General features: G+C 38.7%; 1 pseudogene; it reads left to right on the forward strand.

Annotated features, from left to right (window-relative positions):
• Positions 1-4,361: 4,361 nt before the first annotated feature.
• The window catches only part of LOC136866839 (uncharacterized), a 53,025-nt pseudogene continuing 38,217 nt past the window's right edge, over positions 4,362-19,169 (forward strand).

Here is a 19,169-nt window from a genome sequence, read left to right on the forward strand (position 1 = left end):
GTACTAGGGAAAGCCAGGAAAGGCAAATCAGGAGCGATTTCGGGTATCACTAACGAATTTTGGAAGCAGCTGGCGCAAAATAAGGATATCCTAGAAAGTATGGCGAAACAATTTAACAAAATATTTGAAGGAGGTGAGTTCCCAAAATCTTGGCAAGAGGGAGTGATCTGCCCAATCTATAAGAAGAAGGGAGATAAAAATAACCCTAACAACTACAGGGGTATAACGTTGCTAGATACATTAAGTAAAATATATACAGGGGTGTTAGCAAAAAGGATAATGAAGTGGGCAGAGGGGGAATCGATTCTGGAGAGGCTGCAAGCAGGTTTTAGAGAAAGGATGAGGACAACAGATAATATTTTTGTAGTGAAAATAATAATAGGTAATACTATTGATTTGGAGAAAGCATTTGATTCTGTGAGCAGAGGGGCGGTCGTGGCCAAGATGAGAGGGATAGGGGTGTCCCAGAAGATGATAACAGCGGTTGAAAATATATATGCAGAAGTAAGGTGCACAATAAAAGCTAAGGAGGGCGTAGTATTTGGAGAAATATTCTCTAATGTAGGATTAAAACAGGGTTGTAAATTGTCACCAGTACTGTTTCTACTCTTTATAAATGATATCTTTCAATCGAAAGGCTTCGAGGCAGGGGTTTACCCAAGTCTTGAGAACCGGGATATTCCGGGCCTCATTTTTGCTGACGACATCCTTCTGCTCACTTTGACACCCAATAGTATGCAAGGTAGTATAAATGTGGTGGTAAACTACTGTCAAGAATGGAACTTAAAAATCAATGTACAGAAAACTAAGGTAATGGTGTGTAAAAAAGGTCATAAATTATCAAAGAATGAAAAATGGTGGATGGGCGAGACGAGGTTAGAAGTTGTCAATAAAGTAGAATACTTGGGTATGATTCTAAGTGGAAACGGAAAGTGGTCAAAGCAAATAAATACATCAAAGCTAAAAGGCATGAGTGCACTGTCAGCTATTAGCATACTGGAGAAGAAGATGCCCAATACAGACTACAGAGTGCACAAAAATGTTTTAATGCAGTAGTCAAATCTAGAGTGTTGTATGGAGCAGAAATTTGGGGAGTTGAAGAAAGGGTTGACTCACTTGATACAATTACGAGTAGATTTGGGAAAATAATTATGGGTCTACCCAGCTGTACAACTAATTGTGGAGTGAGAATGATGTGCAAAGATATGTCTGCGAGTGGACATTATTAAAAGGATAATAAAGTATTGGTTGAGAATGAAGTTGCGAGAAGGGGGCGAAATTTTACAGATAGCATATCAACACCAAATGAAACATCAGAACCAAGGATACTGGGTGGATGGGGTGCGGAATATTTTAGAACGATTGGAATGGGATGTTACTGGGAAAAAGAATGTATAGAGAAGTGGAAAATATGTAAAAAAATAATTCTAAGAATTAAGGATATTGAAAAACAAGACATTGATACACAATGTAGAAATAAGATGTCATTAGAAGAATTTTGTGATATATATGGGAGAATGAGAATAAATGTAGAGTTTATAACAAAAAAGAGAATGAGGGGTATAATATGGTGGTTAATGGGGATACATAAAAATAAAGCATATAGAAGGAACAGGGATGAAAATAAATGTTTAATATGCTCTGAAGAGATGGGATGGGCACACCTTATAAAAGATTGCCCTATGACAAAGGAAATACGAGAAAAATCATAGACGATGAGGATGTAAAGAAAATTGAGAAATAAAATCAGTTGTATACAATTGTAAAGTTATTGAACAGAGAATGGATGCACCCGGATAAAATTGCAAAATTATTTAACATTAGTAGGGGAAGGTGGAGCAGGAAATTGAAGGAAGGAAAGGATGTGATACATGTCAGCCAGGAACCGAAATGTGCCTAAGGCAACCTAGACAATATAACTCCGTTGAAGTCTAGAGCCATTAGGTACATAAGCTTAAGGGTTAGCAAGGAACTATCTCGTTACATTAGTTCTAATAGTTTTATGTATTGTAGAACAATAACTTCCGTTTTCTCTCTTTTCTTAACAGCCTGCAAAGGCAATATTATCTTTGATAATCTGAAAAGATATCACTATAAATAGATGTTGTGGGTTTTTTTCTGCCATAATACTATATATGAATGGAACTCCAACAGTCAGTTTATAGTATTCTTTCTCTGTTCAATTTCTATGCACCTGCTTTATATGAACATTCATTGCATGTAACAATTATTAACACTATTCAAAATAGTTATTTTACTCATTCTAATTTTGTATACGGCATGTATCACAAATTATGAAATTATGAAACGATTACAATAAACAATACCCTCGCCCTAATCTATGATTTTCGAGACTAAGGGAGACGGGTATGTTGAATCTTGAATCTTGAAAAACAGGATAGTAGTAGAATTCCTCCCAGTAGTGATGACTACTGAGGAGGCTTGGTGTTGACCAGTTAACTCGGAAATGGTACGCAGTCTGTTTAAGTTAGGCAACATATAGGTATAAACTGCACTAAGGTGCATGATTACTGAAGACGACATTCGACCTTGTCCCAAATTTATTTTGCCTGGGTCTGCGAGTCCGGCATTACAACACCACTGCTAGCAAACCCTGGCACGATCATGCTTCCCGCTGAGTGCACTGACTTAATTGCTTATTCAGGGCAGTTCTCTTACTATTTAAATTCTTTTCCGATTGCATATTACATTCAGTGCACTTGCTCAATCTGCTGAGCTGTACCTACCTCTCAAACTGTTCTACATATAGTTCCAACTCCACGCTCTCTTACACAATAAGTAAAACACGCACCACATAATTCACATTTTCCTCTACCTCACCAACTAAATACTCTTCGATATAACTTGCTCATAACTGACCTCCAAGCTAAAGTTCTACCTTCTCAACTATGAACACATCTCCAGAACTCCTCTTAGCATTAAATCTACTATACAGACACAAGCCACTGTATACCATCTAAAATATAAACAAACCTCCTCATAAACATATCTCACCATTACAAACACATACCATCATATCCCCTCTAAGCTATAAACATACCTCCCATAAACACACTTCATCATCGATGAATTCACTGAACATTCCTCCATAACACATTTTACCAATAATTTCATCATACAAACACAAACCACAATGTATCTCCGAACTCATAACCACCTTCATTCTTACCAAATACACAACATAGCAATAAGAACTTACTCAGAATAAGAAAAACACCTACCTTCATGATCCGTCAGGTCCACCTCATTCTCATCCTCTCTCTGACCATAAACACACCTCCATAACACATTTCACCACTAATTTCATCATACAAACACAAACCGCAATGTATCTATAGACTCAAAACCACATTCACTCAAATACCATACCCTTCTTTCGAACATATCATATCCTCACCTCCATTATTACTTCTTCATTACAAACACATGCCACCATATACTCTCTAAGCTATAAATATAAACACGCCTCCAAAAATACCTTTCACCAATAATTTCACCATACAAACACAAACCATAATGTATCTCCGTACTCATAACCACATTCACTCAAATACCATACCCTTCTTTTGACCATGTCATATCCTCACCTCCATTGTACACTTCATCATCTTTGAATTCGCGGAACATTCCTCCATAACATATTTCACCAATTATTTCATCATACAAACACAAACCACAATGTATCTCCGACCTCATAACCACCTTCATTCTTACCAAATACACTACATACTAATAACAGCTTATTCGAGTCTGGCTTGAGCGAGCGAGGAGCGAGGTTGCATTGTACAATGCGTGCCGGGAACATGATTGGTATTGAGCAGTACCGGACCGCGATTGGGAGATGGCAGCTGAAGCAGAGGAAGGAAACCAAGAATGGACTGGCAATAAGGGGTGTGGCGGTGATGGTAGCAGCAGCGTTAGCAGTGCTTCTGGTCATTGGTGGGTGAAATTAAACCCAGGCCCAAATACCAGTGACACATTCAGCATGGAAGATTTGGCAGCAGTGAAGGAAGTGATACAAGAACATTGTCACTGGGATAAGGTGCAAGAAATAAAAGACATGATGGGAGAGCAGAGAAAGGAGATAGGGAACATGAAGAAATGGTTAGAAACTAAGATTGAGGAATCGAACAATAAAGTGTGTAACAATGAGAAAGAAATAGAGTTATTAAGAGGGAAGGTGAAACATCTAGAAGAGGAGGTGTTGATGATGAAGAAGGAAACAGACGGGTACAGGCAGGAGAGAATGAAGAAAGCCATATATATATTGTTTCGAAGAAGGTGAGAAGGAAGGAAAGACTGATTTAATCTATAAGGTGGTAGACGTCATACGGGATAGGATGAAGATAAAATTCAGTGAAGTGTACATAGACGATGTGGAGAGAGTGGACAAAGTTAGGGAACACCCAGTGGCGAAGCTGAAAGAGATGGACGAACACGTCAGTTCTGAGGGGGTGGGGGGAGTGATGGCAGTGCAAGATGGAATGCAGGAAGCAGAAACAACTAGGGGTGAAGTGGAGAAAGGAGTGGAGATCTACCCAGGTGGAAGTGGGCAATGCAATGTGGATACAGAAGAGCAAAGCAGTGAAGGGGCCAGTGAGGGTGAGCCGCAAGAACCGGCGGGTGCAGTGTGTAGTGGTTTAGGGAGCAAGAAAGAACATGAGAAGGGTGATCGACAAAAAGGTAAAGATGTTATGAACAGAGGAAGAAGTAGGAGCTTAAAAGACTTGTGGGGTAAAGTGTGCAAGGGGGTGGAGGATACGGAGGGCATGGAACGGAAAAGAATGTTAAGAAAAGGAGGTATCGAAACAGGGAATGAGGGGGTAAGAGCTACAAGGAGTAAGAATAAGGGAGGCAATTTAGAAGGGACGGAGGATAAGTTATAAATTTATTGGAAAATATGATGTGTGAATACAGAGGGGATAAGAAACAAAATAGGAAAAAAGTTAGGGAATTAGTAGAAAGTTTCGATGTTGTGGCACTCTTGGAGATGTTGTTGGAAGAAGGGAAAGATATTTCATGGAAGGGTTTTTTGATTAAATATAAATATAGAAGAAAGGAGATGGATAAAGGCGAGCCCCAGGAGGAATGGCAGTATTAATTAAAGAAGAGATTAGTGATAATAGAAGATATCGTGATATATACGCAGGAAGTTATATGGATGAGATTTAATATGGGATGGGTAGAGGGAAGGATGAAGAGAATAATCCTAGCGCTTGTATATTGCCATCCTAGTAGTTCCGTAATCATAATAAGCATATTTTTGAAGAGCTATTGGTGGAGATTAGTATGATAAGGGAGAAGTTTGCAGAAGAATAGGACATGCTGCTATTTAAAGATTGGAACGCGAGAATAGGGGAACAGAGCTCACTATATAGTAGGGAAGACGGGAGTTGCATGTTGAGAAGTAGAAGAAGTGAGGATAAAACTATAAACAGTTATGAGGAGAAGCTATTAGAGTTGTGCGTAGCGGGGTATTTGTATATTCTGAATGGATGGAAGGAGGGTGACAGTACGGGGAAATGAAATGAAATGGCGTATGGCTTTTAGTGCCGGGAGTGTGTGAGGACATGTTCGGCTCACCAGGTGTAGGTCTTTCGATCTGACTCCCTGAGGTGACCTGCGTGTCATGATGAGGATGAAATGATGATGAAAAATGAAATGTCGTATGGCTTTCAGTGCCGGGATATCCCAGGACGGGTTCGGCTCGCCAAGTGCAGGTCTTTCTATTTGACACCCGTAGGCGACCTGCGCGTCGTGATGAGGATGAAAATGAGGATGAAGACAACACATACACCCAGCCCCGTGTCATTGGAATTAACCAATTAAGGTTAAAATCCCCGACTCGGCCGGGAATCGAACCCGGGACCCTCTGAACCGAAGGCCAGTACGCTGACTGTTCAGGAAACGAGTCGGACAAATGATGATGAAGACGACACATACACCCAGTTCCCGTACCGGAGAAATTAACCAATGATGGTTAAAATTCCCGACTCTGCCGGGAATCGAACCCTGGACTCCTGTGACCAAAGGCCAGCATGCTAACCATTTAGCCATGGAGCCGGACTATGGGGAACTGACCTATGTTTCAGAGTTGGGGGGTAGTGCGATAGATATAGTTTTATGCTCGAAGGGAGTGTTAGAGAATATTATAAGGATGGAAGTAGTAGAGTGGATTAAATCACACCATTTCCCAGTGTGGGTTCTGTTAAAAAGGGTGGAGTATAAGAATATAAGGATAGAAGTTAAGACGAAGGACGCTCTAGGGGGAGGGTATCAAATGTACAAATGGACAGAGAAAGTGAAAAGGGATTGAGACAGGGTAGCAAAAGAAGTGGTACACTTACTGAAATAGGGATGGGAAAGGGCATTAGAGGAGAATAGTATCGATAAAGCCTTGGAATTGCTGCTACATCTTATAAAGATGATAGCTCAGATAGATAATGGTGGAAGAAAAAAGAAAGAGGAAGAAGAATGGTTTAATATACAGTGTGAAGGTATGCAAAAGAGGGTGCTGGGAGCGTTAGGGGAATATGGAAAAAAGGTGGAAGCTTAGAAAGAGAGTTTTTTGTAAGTTAAGGAAAGATTACAAAAGAAAATGTGTGAGGTAAAAAAAAGGCGTGGTTAGAGGAACAGACTGAAGCCATAAATGAAGAATGTAAGTTGAATAACACTGAGAAAGTTTTGGGAAGGATAAATAGAATAATTAAGGGTGGAGGGAGTCTAGAGAAATCGAGCATTGAGGATCTACAGTGGGTTAGCTTCTTCATGGAATTATTCGAAGGGAAGGGGAAGGTATGGTTGAGTGAGACGAGGGACCAAGCAATTTGGAGGAGTAGAAGAGTGGCAATTTACGAACTAGACAAGGAAATCACAAGAGAAGAAACTTTGGGAGTGATAAGAAGAATTAGGGGCATGGCGGTGGGGGGGGGGGAGAATTGCAATGGTATCAATATTAAGTTTTGGAAAGAAATTAGCAAAAATGGGACAATGATAGAGGGCATAGTTAAACTATTCAATAAGAGTTTTGATGGAGGGAAGTGCCCTAGGGAGTGGGAGACAGGAATTGTATGTCCAATATATAAGGCAAAGGGTAGCAAAGACAGTATGAATAGTTATAGGGGAATTTCTCTATTAGATGCCTTAAGTAAAATTTATACAGGGGTATTAGCGAACGGGTAAAGTGAATGGGCTGAAAGAAACGAAGTATTGTCAGATTTCCAAGCGGGATTTAGAAAAAAAGAAAAGAACAGTGGACAATATAATGATAGTGAAGACAGTTTTGGAGAAATATATGAGCTCGTCAAGAGGTAAGGTGTATGTAGCGGGAATTGACTTTGAAAAGGCATTCGATAAGGTCAATAAAGGGGCTCTATTTGAGAAATTGTGTAGGTTGGGGTTGTCGGAAAAGATGCTAAGGGGAGTGGAGGCGATATATACAGTAGTTAGGTGTTGTGTAAAATTGGGTGACGATAGGTTGAGCAGACCACTAGAGTCCTGGGTGAGTTTAAAGCAAGAGTGTAAATTACTGACAATATTCTTTATTTTATTCATTAACGATATCTTGGATGGACATGGGGAAGTCAAATGGGCCGTACCGGTCATTAATGGGATGGAGGTACCTGGTTTGAATTTTGCTGATGATGTGATATTGATGACTAACTTCAACAGGGATGCAGAGGAGCTTAAATACAGTGTCGGATTTCGCAAAGAAGTGAGCCTTGAAAATTAACGGGAACAAATCGAAAGTGCTAGTAGCCCAGTTACACAAAGGAAGGAAGGAAGGAGGGAAGGAGGGAAGGAAGGAAGGAGGGAAGGAGGGAAGAAGAAGGGGGAATGGGTCGTGCAGGGAGAAAGGTTGGAACAACTAAGTAAGATGGAATATTTAGGCATCATTATTAACAGAAAAGAGACTTGGGATGGTTAAGGCTTGCGAGAAGCAAAGGGATGGCCACCCTTGCCTCAGTCAAAAACTTCTTGGCTAAAGTTTGAGGTTAGTTTTAAGATCGGTGGTTTTTGGTAGGGTAATGAATGGGGCTGAAATTTGGGGGATGGATGAGAAAAAGAGTAGAATTGAGACGAATTATTTGTAATTTCGGTAAGTCAGTGATGCGGCTCCCGCTGTGTACAGCTAATGCAGGTGTGGGATTACTATTTGGGGAAGAATTGTAATTTGAGTGTGTGAAACGAATAGTAATATTGGATGATTTTGAAAAGACAAGATGGCGGGATGTTGCTACATGCTGCGTACGAACAACAACTGAAGAGTATGTATAAGTGATTCTGGCTAGTCAAAATTAAAATATATCTGGAGATGACAGGATTAGGACATATGTGGGGCGAGCTCTGGACGAAGACATAAGCCAGAGCGCTGATGGTGCTTTCGAGGAAGTTTAGAGATATTCATAGGCATAAATTGTTGGAGGAATGTAGACTAAGAAGTTAGCTGAATGTTTTATTGAAGCAGAGGAAGTAACGGGGATGAATATTATATACGTTGACAGGATATATAGAGGGAGTTGGTGTGGTGGCTGATGGGACTACATAAGAATAAGGGTTGGTTAAAAGGAAGGGACAAGACAGTTTGTGTACTATGTGGGGCAGTTAATGACGAATGTGAAGAAACAAGTAAGATAAGAAATAGATTATTTAGTGCCGAACATCGGAAACTATTGGGAAAAAGGGATGAGCAGTCTATTTTAAGGTGTATTATCAAGCAGTGGGAGGACGAGAGCGAATTGAACAGGTATGTATGTGCGGTAGAAATCCCTTTGAGTGCAAGATGAAAGAGGGAGAGTAATAGGGTGGATATGGGGGTACGTGTTTGGAATAGAGTTGTGTGTTTATTGGAAACTTGTTTGATAATTCGATGATATGCAGTGGATGGAGATTATATGATAAATTTAATGGTGAGTGGAGTACTGGTGATGGGTACATAGTTGAGTTGGTGGAGTTGGGTAAATGATGTGTTATTTTGCAAAGGTAGAGGCCTCATTGTTTGTGATATGGCGGGATGGAATGTAATTGCTGACTATCGTTGTTTTGGAATTGAACGGAGTAGGTCAGGGAACAATGAATGTGAGGAAAGTTGCTGAGTGCATAAGGACACGTGATGAGTGTGCTGAAACGAGAAGTCTGTGACTCCTGCAGCAAAAATATCTTGTATCGGATATATCTAGTATGTTAGAAAGGAGAATAGCTATATTTTAGATTATTATTATTATTATTATTATTATTATTATTATTATTTATTATTATTATTATTATTATTATTATTATTATTATTATTATTATTATTATTATTATTATTATTATTATTATTATTATTATTATACTTTTAGATTTGGACAGGTGCAGTTTTCTCACGATTTATGTACAGTAAGTGACAGTAAGGAGTAGTTGGTAAGGGAGAGTAGGACATTCCCGGAAGAGGAGGGGGTAGGACTGGCCAACCCCTTAGAAAGAAAAGAGAGATGTATGCGGAACGACGAAAAGAGAAGCGGGGTACAGTAGGAGAGCGGTTACAGCCTCACAAGGTCGACCGCTAATGGAATGGTGAGAAAGCTGCACTGTCATCTGGTAGGGATGGTTGGGGGCGTCTTACGGGCCCCACGGATATGGCCGGTCGTGTCATCATGGGAGGGCGGTCGTTTTCTCACCAGGGACGATGACATGGCCGGGCAGCAGCAGTTCTTTATTTAATTTTATCCAGCGGGGTCAATGGACGTGGCATGTAGGGACTGAGGAGGACTGCCGTGGTGGTCCTCCCTAGAGTGTGTCACGTTTCCGGAGTATCTGATGGACATCATGGCATGCCCTAAGAGTCTCGTGTAGTTGTTTCCTTTGTTCCTTTTTCCTGTTTTTGTAAGTTGTTTTTATTGTGAACATGTATTTGGGGCTGAACGCCTGTTATGTTCAAGAATAAATACAAATAACAGCTTACTAAAAATAAAAAACTCCTACCTCCATTAACCGCCAGCTCCACCTAATTCCCATCCTCTCTTTGACCACATTCACTCAAATGCCATACCTTTCTTTTGACCACATCATATCTTCACCTCCATTATAACTTTTTCATTACAAACACATTCCCATATATACTCTCTAAGATATAAACATAAACACACCTCCAAAATACATTTCACCAATAATTTCACCATACAAACACAAACCATAATGTATCTCCGGATTCATAATCACATTCAGTCAAATACCATACCCTTCCTTTGACCATATCATCTCCTCACCTCCATTGTAACTACTTCATTCTACACACCGCTCTACTTAAAGCTCCAAATCTACACTCCAGTTCTGCCTCCTTATACATTTCCGTTATATCTACTATAATAATTAAACACACTACAAACTAATTACAACTTACTCCATTAATTCACTATTACTACTATACCATACATGCCGCCATCACCATTACCTTCATTATACAGACACCTACCTCTAATTCCACCTCATGAACACACCTCCAAGACACACTTCAACAAAAAATGAACTATCCACTCACCAACCCCTTGTGTCATCAGCTCCACCCATTTCCAGACCGCATTACGAATAACATAAAGACACCATTCTCTTTCCTTCTATAACCACCATGTCTTCGACAACCATTCCCTTACTTACATACTTTCTAACTTTGTTAGAGTTTTTTGCTTCTTGTTACCATCCTCTCATCATTTTTTACTCCCCACAGGACCCTTAAGCTTTTGCTCTTCCCTCTGCTCATTACCCAGTTCGAGTCTCTGCCAGGGTGCCTCTGACCTTACCTTTTCACCCCGTGCTTCCCTGACTTCACTGCATTCACTTCTTTGCCTTTCCTCTTCTCTGGCTATGTCCCTAGCAGCATCCCTAAACCTTCCTATTCTCACTCCGTTGTCCACAGCACTTTCCTTCTCAATGTTTATGAACACACTTTCATTGTTTTCCTCTCCCTGCCTTTCTTCATTCAACTTCCTGTTTCCCTTCGTGTTTTCCTTGTCACCTTGCCCGTCTAATCCTCCATTGCTTTTTATGGCTTATCCTTCTTCCACTCTTTTCTCCATACTCATTTCTGTGTCTTCCCCCTGTTTCATCTCTTCTTCTAGGGCCAATAATTTAGTCACGGGCCAAGTTCCTCTCCAGCTGCCATTTGTCACTTCTAGTTCCTGTCCCCTGATAACGGCTCTCAGACCTTGATGTCTAGCTCGTGTTTCTTGAGAATTTTAGCATTCCTGATCCCTTCACTTCCCATGTCTCTTCATCCATATTTTATCCCTCTGTATATTACCCGCATTACCAATCTCTATATCGGCTATCAACCTGGATAGCAGTTGCACTATGATAGGTATATTTCCTTTTCCTTTCCCTATACTCTCCACATCGTCTATGTCTACTTCGCTAAAATTAATTTTCATTTTCCCCTGAATGAAATCTACCACTTTGTAGATGGTAAGCACTTTGTCCTCCCTCTTTTCCTCTGGCACACCAAGCATTTCTTTCCACGGTCTTTACTACTGGTTTATACTTCTGATTTGAGCTTCAGCACTTTCTCTTCTGATCGTCCTATATTTTGCTTAATTTTGCCACTTCTTCCGCGTTGTTTATCACTTTGGATGTTGTGCCCTCGGCCCTTTCCCAGAACCATTTCTTCATTTTGTCGAACTCCCTCGTTCGGTTATGTATCATATGTTTAAGTTGCTCAAAGGGGTACACTTCTTCAACCACCTCTTTTACTACCCTTCTGATTTCTTCCACGTCTTCCCAACTCATGCTTCCACTGGAGGTCAGTCCGAAGTTCAATTCAACTCCCCCAATCTATAGCATTACTATAATCACCGATGCTGTCAGCGTCATCTATCCCTTAATTCCCATTTCCATTTTACACCCTCCTTTTTTCACTTCTCCTTTCTTCCATCTTCCCTGCCATCTTCCTATAATTGCCCTGCATTGCTCCACACCAGTCATCTTCTATAAGATCTTCACTTCTTTACTGCACTCCACTCCGCCATTCCCCTCTCTCTCTCTCATTCTACCGGGACCCTCTACTCAACACGTCCGCGCTTGTCGGTCGCTCAGGCTGTACGATACTATAAATACAGACATTATATGTAAATAATAATACAATGGCAACTTTGAGTGATTTTAATTTTTCCCTCCTCATGCTAAGTTTCCCTGATAATGAACATGCGGTTTAAAAATCTGGAATTTCAACTGGTCCCACATCAAGTCTCTGCCTTTTTATCGGAAAAAGTTCTTCTAATTTGCTCTCCTTGTTAAATTTCCGCGCGTGAGATGCGAGGACAAGATCATTCACAGGGTTGTAACTTAAAAGCTCTTAGGTCCGTCGAGCACGCAAGTTCAATATAAATTTTCCACTATAATCTACCTGTAAAAATAAACTATTAAACAAAGAATGACATTTCATTCTTTGCGATGTGTATTTCCTTGTTCAATAGTGTGTTTTTACAGGTATATTATAGTGTAATTTATATTGAACTTGTGTGTTCGTCAGACTGAAAAGCTTTACATTCAACTGAGATGAAAATGGAAAGTATGGCCTCCGTCTTAACAAAACATTTACTGGGTTGATTAGTTCTGAGTGGACTGCATAATAAACAACTGAAATACGCTTACATTTATCTCACGGAGAGCATTCGCGGGAACAATTGCCACCCGAGCAGCATTTACGTTCGCTAAAACGTTATCGTATTAAAAATAGGCCAAAACTATTGTTTAATCCATTGTTAGTTCCTGCGAAATTAGTTCCTTGTAAATATGACCAATTTCTGCAAGATTGGAAGAATTAGGCCGGTAGCTGTCATATAAAACACTCTGAAGTCAGACTGTCGGCCATGGCGACACACGGGGAGACTACAGCAGATTGCGCGGCAACCACAGACACATAGATCGTAGACTGGCAATGAGCAGCACGATTCTGAAGCCGCAAGCGTGCGGCCGCCGCCATCTTATATCACTACACAATCTCAAAGGACTAATGCAAGAGAGTACCTGAAACGGAAATACGGTACTGGACAGGAGATAATTAAAATAATTAGAAGAACAATACTACTGATTAATTAGATCTATTAGGTATTTTATGTTGTTGTTGGAGTCATCAGTCCATAGACTGGTTTGATGCAGCTGTCCATACCACCCTATCCTGTGTTATCCTTATCATTTCTACGTAACTCTTGCATCCTACATCTGCTCTAATCTGCTTGTCATATTCATACCTTGGTCTACCCCTACCATTCTTACCACCTACACTTCCTTCAAAAACCAACTGAACAAGTCCTGGGTGTCTTAAAATGTGTCCTATCATTCTATCTCTCCTTCTCGTCAAATTTAACCAAATCGATCTCCTCTCACTTTTTAATTTTCTGTAATTTCTGTCTATCTGTATGTACATGCATCACAAGAAAATGGCTTAAGATAATTTAATGAAAATGGGAGTAAGTTGCTACAATCTAGGCCATAAATAATTTTAATCATGGTGAGTAAAACAGTAGTTTAGGGGAAGGACTAAAATGGTCCTACCAATAAATACTGCATAAATAATGTTATATAGTATTAAATTTCCAATCATTTACGTCTTATACATTTTTACCATATTGCCTATGACAACAGAGATATTGATGAATTTCAAGTTTTGTTTCTAAGTCCATATCAGCGCTGAGTCACGAGAAAATTGGTAAACAGAATTTAATGAAACGGTATGTAAAGTCGAGGAATACGAGTAAAGGACTACAATCTACGCTATAAATAATTTTATAAGATGCCCTAATATCACAAAGTCAGAAAGAAATTAAATGTGAAGCAAAGAATGATCAGTCTCAGCAAAGTAACCGATTCCCTGGGCCCAAACAAAACTTCAGCATTACTAGGTGTGCATGCGTTGTTCGGAAGTGACACCACAGGAACATTGGCAAAGAAAGCGAGAACCTCCTTTTAGTAAGTCTTCAGTAAAGCAGATGATGACATGCTGGAAGCTGTTAGCAAACTTGGAAGCTTGGAAAAATTTTCTTAATAATGATAGACTTTTAATTAGAAAAGTTCATATGTCAAATCTATGACCCTGGCACAAATATATCTTTGGAGAACTGAGGTCGTGGATGTTCACAAAGAAAGAAACTCGAGGAGAAATCTTGTTACCAACAAGTGCATCACTGATACCATATGTTGACAGAGTTCATTATCAAACCATAGTATGGTGCCGTCCTGATCATCCCTACTCAGATTTGCCTTCACCATTAAACTGTGGCTGAAAATTGAAAGAGAAAAACGACCATTATGCTCCTGTTATGTGTATGCTACCATGCACTCTAGAGACAGTTCTTGTGTTAAAAGAATGTGTGCTCCACCATGTAAATGTTTTCCCACAATCTAAACTGCACTGAACTGTGTGTATGTGGAGGAGATGAACGTATGTGTGACAATTATGATCACCATACAGAAAATTCATTGGAGCAGTTAAATAGTGATGATATTTTGTTTTAAAAGAATAATTTAATCTCATTAAATAATACTTTTTATATCAATATGTAATATATTTTAAGAACTACTACTAGGTTCTACTAAAAATTTATTATATGATGGAGTTAAATTTGCTTCATGAAGAACAATGTCATATCATTATCATTAGTTCATTAATGTTAAACATTAATATTTGTTAAATATCATTGTACATGTATTAGTAAAATATTCATGCCATTTCATGCCATTGTACATGCCTGAACTAGTAATGTTTATTCCATATCACTGTAATATTAAATTTATTGTGAGTAAATAAGAGCGCTATCATTATTTCTTTCATCCCTTAATAAGTAACTGACGGTATCATGTTCAAAACTGATGATAACATATAAAATGGACCATAACTCACGAACGGTAAGAGATATGAAAAATTTGATAAGGACTAAATTTGTTCAACAGATCATGGACATCAGAAAATGTCTTATACCGTACATATTGTGCGTATGAGCACTCTGGAAGGAGTTATTCTTAATATAATGAATACTGCAAATGTCACATATGGTGGCCATCTAGGATTTATGACGTCATAAATGCCTTACAGTGCACTATGTCTGCTGGTATGGGCTAGAGAAATCTTGTTACTTTCATTGATCTGTCTCAGCTTTATCCTTGGCTTTGACAAAATGAAAGTGACTGAGGTATGAGTGATGCTAGTAATGCCATTCCTTCTGCACCCAGTCCCTGCTATGAAAGGTGTGAAAATATCGTCCATAGGGTCGGTTGGTGCATGCATTTCAGTGGGCTTGGCAGACTGATATGTAATAGCAACTTCTGGCTCGGTGAGGAAAGCAACGGGAAACTACCTCACTCCTCATTTCTCTAGTACGCCTCTTCAGTGATGCCTAGGCATCTATGACAGCTGATGGCGGAGCTGTTGAGGACCCAACCAGCCTTCGGGCTGAGGACTAAACATACACAAAACTGAACAGCACAATTTTAAGGTAAACACGCGGTACTACACCATGATCTAGCAGACAGTACAGAGATTTTACATAGTTGCACCTTCCCTTCACAAAAAATTCCATGAGATGCATTATGCTCCTGGACTATAGTTAGCCACCAACCTATGGAGAGTTGGAGAATGGAGAGTTTCTATAGTAGCCGCTGTGTATACAGAAAAGGGTGATAGACATAAAGCTGAAAATTACACGCCAGTCAGTTTGATATGCATTGCATGTAAGCTTTGGGAAAGCTTTCTTTCTGATTATATTAGACATGTTTATGAAATTAATAATTGGTTTGATAGAAGGCAGTTTGGGTTTAGGGAAGGTTATTCCACTGAAGCTCAACTTGTAGGATTCCAGCAAGATATTGCAGATATCCTGGATTCAGAAGGTTAATTGGACTTTATCACAATTGACCTATCTAAGGCATTTGATAGGGTAGATCATGGGAGACTATTGGCATGAGTCAATTGGACTTGACAAAAGAGTGACTGAATGGGTGGCTATGTTTCTGGAAAATAGAATTCAGAGAATTAGAGTAGGCAAAGCTTTATCTGCCCCTGTAATAATTAAGAGGAATTCATCAAGATGACAATATGAAGATAAAGTTGGAATTCAAGAGGACAAATTGGGGCAAATATTCCGTTTATAGGAAGGGGAATTAGGGATTGGAATAACTTACCAAGGGATATGTTCAATAAATTTCCAATTTCTTTGCAATCATTTAAGAAAAGGCTAGGAAAACATCAGATAGGGAATCTGCCACCTGGGCATCTGCCCTAAATGCAGATCAGTAGTGAATGATTGATTTATATATTGAAGGCAGTATTATTGGACCTTTATTTTTTCATATATATCAATGATATTACATATATTACATCTTTATTTTCCTCCAGATCTACAGTATTTACTACCATTATTGATCCGTTAATGGAGAAAAATAATAATGCCTAACCTAGACAAGCTCTTATACAAACACACACACACAAAATAAATTCTCATAAAATACTCGGCACCTGCTGAAAAATGGCCCACGGACAACTCCCTCTTGGGGAACCGATAGCCATGTTAGTACAGCACACCGACACCTTTGCGCAAGGCCACACATATGGAGGACAATACCCTCCTTTACCTCTCCTGACTGACACAGCAAGTCATAACATTCCACACCTACCTCTTCTCACTCGATCTACTGCCACTTGCTGCACAGTCATCATGTTACGTCACTGCTGAGTTTGTGTTCTACATTATCTTCATGTTTCTACCTTGTGCATTATTCTTCTTTCATGTTACCTCTCATTACTCACTATAACTTACCATCATTATCTAATTTCTTGCCATATTACCAAACCTGTAGTTTATCAACTATGCAACACTAGCTCCCTTTACATCTCTCTTTCAGTCACACTCTGCATATACTAACCATAATCACATATCAATTTTTACCGTCATTCAACTTATTACCAACTAAATAAATTTATCATATTTGGTTGCCCAACTTTACCAACTGAACATCTACCAGCCCTAATTTTACATTGATTTTGACTCTGCTCAATTACTATATACCATCAACTCACTTACATTCAATTATCCATCCATCTTTTACCCATCTCACTCTTATCAACAATCACTCAAAAATCCAACTCATATAATTCAAGTCTACTTGTCTATCATCACACCCATCAAAATCACACTTAATCACTATGTAATCTCCCTTCTGCATACAATATTAATTTCAAATACAGTTAGCAACAATCACTCAATCACACCTATCAAAACCCACTGAACAACTAGATGCACTATACTTTTCCAATACCAATAACAATCACACTCCACATTCACTCAAATTACCATACCCATCTTTTAAGCATCATTTCATTTCTGCAACCACAACCTTTACATACCGGTACTGATCTACCATTAACTTGCTTAAAGTATATTCACTTAAAATACCATACCCTTCTCTTAACCATCATTAGCTTGCTAATAAACATCTTGCCATTCACACATATACAACCATAATCACATATTGATTTCAACCCTTTTATTCACTCACTATATACCACCAATTCAACTTCTTATTCCACATCTTTCTAACCATCATTTTTCCTCATAAACATGTATTACTTCCTCCCACCACTCCAGTTACATCCACCCACCACTTTCTACAACATATTATTTAACCATATTTGGCCACACTCACTCTTAGCAACAATCACTCAAAATACCGACACATACCAACAATGTATAATATAACTATTTATAATAGTTTATTTAAATCCGCCTTGATCAATACACTCATTAAATGAAAGAAACACTATTTATTAAACCATACATGTTTCGGGAAATCTCAACCATTCCCTTCATCAGTGGTTAGATCAAAGAATAACACAATTTGACACAATCTTTTGTTTTACAATTTGAAGGAGTATAGTGCCCAATACATCGTATCAAAGAGTAAAGAGAACTTATGAAATTAACATGCCAAACATGTAAACAACGATACATAGGACAGTCCGGAAGAAGTTTGGCTATAAGGTACAAAGAACATGTTAATGCGATCAAACATAAAAAATATTCAGCAATGGGAGAACATATGGTTGAAATGAATCATAAATTTACAGACATTTCCAATAACATGAAATTATTACATTCGACCAAAAAGGGAAAACTGATGAATGTTTTGGAAATTTAGAAATTTACCTTACACAAAAATGTAATCCTGAATCAAGTTTAAATGAGAAAAGTGCAGAAGATAACCCACTGTTTAGGCTAGCATATAATCATTTAAGGAACAAAAAGAAGAAGAAAAGAAAAACTTGAAGATCCTAAATTTATATAGTATTCTCATTCAGTTCAACCAAAATTGTATGTATTGATCATTTTTATAATATTTCATAAGTTCTCTTTACTCTTTGATATGATGTATTGGGACACTATACTCCTTTAAATTGTAAAACAAAAGATTGTGTCAAATTGTGCTATTCTTTGATCTAACCACTGATGAAGGGAATGGTTGAGATTTCCCGAAACATGTATGGTTTAATAAATAGCGTTTCTTTCATTTAATGAGTGAATTGATCAAGGCGGATTTAAATAAACTATTATAAATAGTTATATTATACATTCAGACAAGTCAATACGGACCAAACACAATATTAACCTATCATGGTTAAGTTTATTAACATACCAACAAATCAACCTCTTATACCAATAACAACCCCACTCCGTCACCTTTTAACTTATACTTCATTAACAAACACTTCCATTTATAATTCTTATCTACTTAAGTATAATCAGACTTCAAAATCATACTTAATCATTAAATTCTCTATAGGCCTACATTTTAAAAAACCATTAACAAGTACACTCGACCACCTACCGATTTTTACATAATCTTTACAAACCAGACCATCTTTCATAATTTACAATTACTCCAGATATCACCCAGCAAACTCCACTCTCCTTGTAACTTCATCTCTGCTTTCTCCTTGCAGCTTAATCCTTAAATCTGCTTAGCTATGAGCTTGCTTGCTTGCTTGCTTGCTTGCTTGCTTGCTTGCTTGCTTGCTTGCTTGCTTGCTTGCTTGCTTGCTTGCTTGCTTGCTTGCTTGCTTGCTTGCTTGCTTGCTTGCTTGCTTGCTTGCTTGCTTGCTTGCTTGCTTGCTTGCTTGCTTGCTT

This window comes from Anabrus simplex, chromosome 3 (genome assembly GCF_040414725.1).
Source record: "Anabrus simplex isolate iqAnaSimp1 chromosome 3, ASM4041472v1, whole genome shotgun sequence".
In the NCBI taxonomy this organism is placed as follows: Eukaryota; Metazoa; Arthropoda; class Insecta; order Orthoptera; family Tettigoniidae; genus Anabrus; species Anabrus simplex.